We start from the raw sequence: 5869 nt of genomic DNA, 5'->3' as shown, positions 1-5869 counted from the left end.
GAGTCTTTGCTGCAGGTTTCCCTGCGCCCTGTGGGGTGCTTGTAGTGTCCCTGGTTTCTCCCTGTCGGGAGTCCCAGTATGACAACCAAGATGGCCCCCAGTTGAGAAGCACTGGATTAAACTGACCAGACAGGAGAGCCTATACTCAAAACCCAAGAACTGGCTCCCACTTGTCTCTGCCCCAGACTTCCAACACCCCCTACTGATAAGCCACTGGGAAGGGATCAGTGAGACGTGGACCCCACGACTCTGTGACAGCCACTGGGTGGGGTGGGGGTAGAGGGGACCAGATAAGATGGTAACAAAACAAAAGCATCATGACAATGGTTGGTGTCCAGGGCCTCTTCTGCCTGGAGTCAGGCCATGGAGAATTCACACAGAATTGCAGAGCTGGTGAAATCAAGGAGAGTTTAATCAAGCTTTCTCAATCAAATCTAAGGGCCGTAACGTTTCCTTTGTGGTCACTCTGATGTAGAAGGAAGTGAACCCGAAACCTCCCCAGTTAAATGTTTTTGGTGATTCAGTTCATGGATTCACAGATGACCCACATGGCTACCGTGCCCAGGTGGGTGGAGAGCCCCAGTGGGTGTGGCCGCAGTGAGTGGACACTCCGGGCTGGGAGGTGGCCCTCCCAGGGGCAGACTGCCTGCCAGGGCTGCTCTGTGCCCAGGGTCTTCTTGCCACCATGATTCCATCTTACACCAAACCCTTTCTGCTTCTTGTAGAGGACCCTGCCTGGCTCCTTAGCTATGGAGGAGGCACAAGACTAGGTTCACTGTAGAACCTCGGCCCTGGCCACAGTGACCTGGAGCCAAAATCCCTTTATGACATCTTCAGAGTTGGGAGAGAAGCCTCCTTCCCCTCGGGCCAGGGCTGTTGAAAGGCACATGTGAGGCTGGGTTACCAGGTGCCATATTGTCCATCACTTGGAGAAATCTGTCTCCACTTGAGGGGGCCAGAGCATCACCTGGGGAGAGGACGTCGTGCTGACTTTGAGCCCTGCTCCTGGCCTCCACACTGCCGCAAGTCCTGATTACAGCTTTGCTGAGTACACAGAGCCTCCCTTGGCTCCGCAAACCCCCCAGGACCACTGCGCTAAGTCTCCCCACCGTCTTGTTCTAAGCAGGTGTGAGCTGGAGTCATAGCCATTGTAAGTAAGAAAGGGCTGGCAATTCTAGACGGGAAATGTCATTGAGGACAGGACTCTGTCTCATCACTTTTGATATGTCACAGTTTCTTTTATATATTTATAAAAGAAAAGGGCACCCTGCTTATCTCCGAGGTGGCTCAGCGGACATGCCGGACACGGTGCCCTTCCTCCCCTCGCGAGGGCTCCTCTGAGGCCCGTTAGTCTAAGAGGACAATCTTTAAAGCATCAAGGGGCCGTCCTGTCATGGGTCTATCAGTCTGCAGCCACTTGCTAGAGCCTATAGTCCCTGGACAGTATTACCTTTTTAACACCTATGTTAGCATTTAACTAGCAGTTAAGAAATACTATACATGCATATAATGTCCCGTAGATGGCACATGGAAATCGAGAACTCATTCCACGACCTTCAAGTTCCAATTACTTGAATGTTTCTTATGTCACTCTTGGGGCCAAAAAAATTTGTGTTGTGGAAGGGAAGGGGGATCTCTCTGTGGGCCAGATGCCTCATCTGCTGAGACCCTTTTCCCACTATTGAGGTCTTTGTTTCCAGCCCTTTAGGGATGAAATTCCATATTTCCAGTCTCACCCTTCAGTGGTCAGCTGGGTCCTCCAATTATCTCCAAAATCTACAATTCACAAAAACATAAAACAAAGCATACCAACCATGAGAAAGAAGGATAATCTCTGTTTTCTTTTCTATGAGCTGCCTATACGTATCTTTGTTTCTCTGATATGTATATCTTACCTTTTTGTTTAATGCAAAGGAGAGGTAATTCTAAAACCTGTGCCTCTGATCGGCAAGAAACTATAAATTGTTGTCAGCAGTTGCAAAGAACAAAAAGTAATACCTTAGCCTCCCATTTTATCCTTTTATAATGCAAAGTACAATAGTTTTGTCACTTTGGAAAAAGATGGATGTGGTTTAAGAAGCTCCCAAGGATTCACCCAAACAGCCACTGCTTAAAACCGGATTCAGAATTTGCTCTTGGCTTAAAAAAGATGTAAGTAGCTTTGAGAGGGACACGGCTTGCCTTGTGGGTAAGATGATCGTCCTATAAGGTGGAGGGTTGGACAGAAGTCACTAAGGAATGCACAGATATGGGAGCACAATAGCAGAGAAAAAGGAAGAAGGGAGAGAGTGAAGGCAAAGGGAGAGGATGAAAGAAGTCTCAGCAAAACATGTCAGGGTTTTTTTTTCAAAGTATTGGGTTGGCCACACTGGTTTAGTACGAACTTTTTGGCCAACCCAATAGTTTATGCTCTCTCCTTCATTAAGTTCTCATTAAGGATTTTTTAAGATGTCAATTTCTCAAATTTCCTTAATCATGTATATTAAAAATGCCAAAACCCCGCATGGCTACTATCAAAAATTCAGAAAATAACAAGTGTTGGTGAGGATGTGGGGAAATCGGAATGCTTGTGGACTGCAGATGGGAGTGTAAAATGGTTCAGTCATCATGAAAACCAGTATAGAGGGTCCTCAAAAAAGTAAAAATAGAAATACCACATGATCCAGCAGTTTCACTTCCAACTCAAAAGAAATGAAAGCAGAGACTCAAAGAGACATTTGCACACCCATGTTCATAGCAGCATGATTCACGAAAGGCAGAAACAACCCAAATGCCCATCGATGGGGGAGTGAATAAGCAAGATGTTGTCCATACAGTTAAATGGAATGCTGCTGCTGCTGCTGCTACATCGCTTCAGTCGTGTCCGACTCTGTGCGACCCCATGGACTGCAGCCCACCAGGCTTCTTCATCCATGGGATTCTCCAGGCAAGAACACTGGAGTGGGTTGCCATTTCCTTCTCCAAATGGAATATTATCGGGCCTTTAAAAGGAAGGAAATTCTGATACAGGCTGCAACATGGATGGATCTTGAGAAAACTGTGTTGAGAGAAGTAAGCCAGTCACAAAAAGACGGATAAAGCTCTACCGTTCTGCCTCAGACAGAGAACTGGAACGGTGGTTGCCAGGGCTGGGATGGGGGCGACGGGTGGGGAGTTATAGATTAATGGGAACAGAGTTTCCATTTTGCAAGATTAAGAGTTCTGGAGGCAGGCAGTGGTGGCGGCTCCACAGCAGCGGGAATGTGCTTAACACAACCAAACTCACACTTAAAAATGGTCACGATGGCAAATTTATGTTGTGTGTATCTCGCCACAAGTTTTTTTAAAGCCCACAGCTCAAGAGTCATGTCCCTCTTCTGAAGTCTGGAGTCACACCTGCCAGATCTCCACGCATCACCCTGAATGTAGGGGGTGACACCTGGAACCTTGTAGGAAACTGAGATCTTATGGGAACCATGAAAGATCGGTTCCACTCCAGACCTCCTGAACCAGAAACTCCAGCCCTGGAATTATCACTGCAACATGCTTGTCAGATGACTCTAATGTCCCTCAAATATGAGAACTATTGCCCAAGAGTGATAGACGTAGGGCAATTGGAAGGGATATCTTTGAGGTGTCTTGAAGGTAGAAAAATATGACTTGGTGTGGAATGGACACGGGGCAGAGAAGGCAGAGGCTGGATAGATTTGAATGAATGAATGTCTTTTAAAACTATTCTGCTCTTACTTTTTCTTCCTTTTACTAGAGTCAGAAAGAAAAAATAAAAGCATGCTTTCTCAAAGCATCAGGTTGGAGAACAGGAAACAGGCTAGGATGGTTGATGTATAATCTTTAGAAATCCACAGGAGGTAAGCTTTATCCAAATGTGTACTTAGCTGCACACACGGCAATTATGAGGCAGGTGAGTGGCTGAGTCATATATTTGCTTACCAACAGGCCCGGTGACGTCACACACAAAACCCACGCTCACAACACACCGTGGAGAGCTCTGAGCAGGCCTAAGTTCTTCTCTCTTTTTGTACCATGTCAGACGGGGAGTGATGTAGACCATGGCCTGAGACTCAGAGGTTGCTGGGGCCAAGGAGTTTCAGTTTTAAAACTGGGAGAGTCCTGGGCAAACCGGGGTGGTTGGTTTCCCTACTTACCATCCAGACTCATAGAATTTCAAACCCAAAGGGGACACAGAGTTCTTTTGGTCTGTGGATCAACACTCTGGCTATAGCTTAGAATCACCTGGAGAGCTTAAAAAATATCTGATTCCCGGGCCTCTCAGTAAACCAGTTAAATTCTGGTCTAAAATGCCTGGGTGCAACACCAGGGATCAGTGTTTTTGAAAAGCTCCCCAAAGGAACATTGAGAACAACTAATCTAATTCAGCATCTTCACCCAATAGAGGAGGAATCTGACACCACAACAGATTATTCATCCAAGATCACATGATTAATTAGGGGCAAACGCAGGGTCCCTAGGAGTAGGTCAGGGTTCTGCCCACACACCACAACTCTTTTGAGGATGATAACTGAAGAGTTACCTGCAATTAACCCTGGCCCAGGGCAAGTAACTAGGACAACTCGCCCCCACACCACTGTCTGAGCCTCAATAAAGCCATCCCAGAGCAGCCAGCTACGTGCCCACAACTGAGATCCCACGCTCTCTTCTTCCTTCCAACTTTCTTCCCTCCCTGCTGCTCCTGAGGATTTCAGACCCAGTCCCTACCCCTGACCCAGGGATGCCCTCTGCCCTGATTACAAATTTGGCCTCCACCCCTGGCCTTCTTTCCCTTCAACCTCTGGAGGTCCTTCAGCACATCTGCTGTGGGCACCTGGGCCCACTCGCCTGGGCCCACTCGCCTGGGACCACTCGCCTGGGACCACTCGCCTGGGTCCACTCGCCTGGGTCCAGGGCCCACCTGGAGGCACCCCCATCAGGAGGGCAAGGAGGCTCCTTTGACTACAGAACTTACTTTGTAGAATAAGCAGAATCCACAGGATCCTGTTCCCCAGGCCAAGGGGAAGCCTGGCTGTCTGACCACTTGTCCTGCAGCTCGAAGCAAGCCCCACTGCTGAGGATGCAGAGCCTAGGAGGAAGTAACATGCCTCGGCATGGTGCAAGCCTTGGAAAATCAGACCAAGAGTGGCTCAGTTGTTACCCTGACCGGGAGAGAGCCCTGAAAAATGATGACAACAGTGAAGGCAGTTCGTGTCATTCAAAGAGGAGGAGGTGACCCCTCAGACGGGAAACCAAACAAGCAGGTGAAGAGCGAGATGAGGCGTGTGGAAGGGAATTTCTAGGCCCACAGTGGTGCTGCTCCTGGGTGGGGTGCCGCCATAGCAAAGAGAAACTTAGGTGACTTTCGTGTGCCCTAAAGGCCACTTGACCTGGATTCACGGGGCAAATGCAGTCAGTGAGTCAGTGACCCCACTCACCACCCAAGGCTGGGCTTCCCGTCCAAATCAGGTTCACCCTGGTGCCCCAGCCAACTGGATATTTTCCATTCTTCTCTCCCTTGTTTTTTATTCTTTATCCTATAAAAGCTCCCTGCCTTCTGCCTTATTTTGCAGTTTTCCAAAAACAAGATCTATCCATGCAACCCCATGGACTATACCTCCAGACCAGAATTCTGGAGTGGGTGGCCTTTCCCTTCTCCAGTCCAGGATCTTCTCAACCCAGGTATCGAACCAGGGTCTCCTGTGTTGTAGGTGGATTCTTTACCAGCTGAGCCACAAGGGAAGCCTAAGAATAGTGGAGTGGGTAGCCTATCCCTTCTCCAGCGGATCTTCCAGACCCAGGAATCAAACTGGGGTCTCTTGCATTGCAGGCAGATTCTTTACCAACTGAGCCATTAAGGGGAGCCCATCCACTACATGAA

The sequence above is a fragment of the Bos mutus genome, chromosome 27 (assembly GCF_027580195.1).
Source record: "Bos mutus isolate GX-2022 chromosome 27, NWIPB_WYAK_1.1, whole genome shotgun sequence".
Taxonomy (NCBI): Eukaryota; Metazoa; Chordata; class Mammalia; order Artiodactyla; family Bovidae; genus Bos; species Bos mutus.
Note: the sequence above shows the minus strand (reverse complement) of the source record.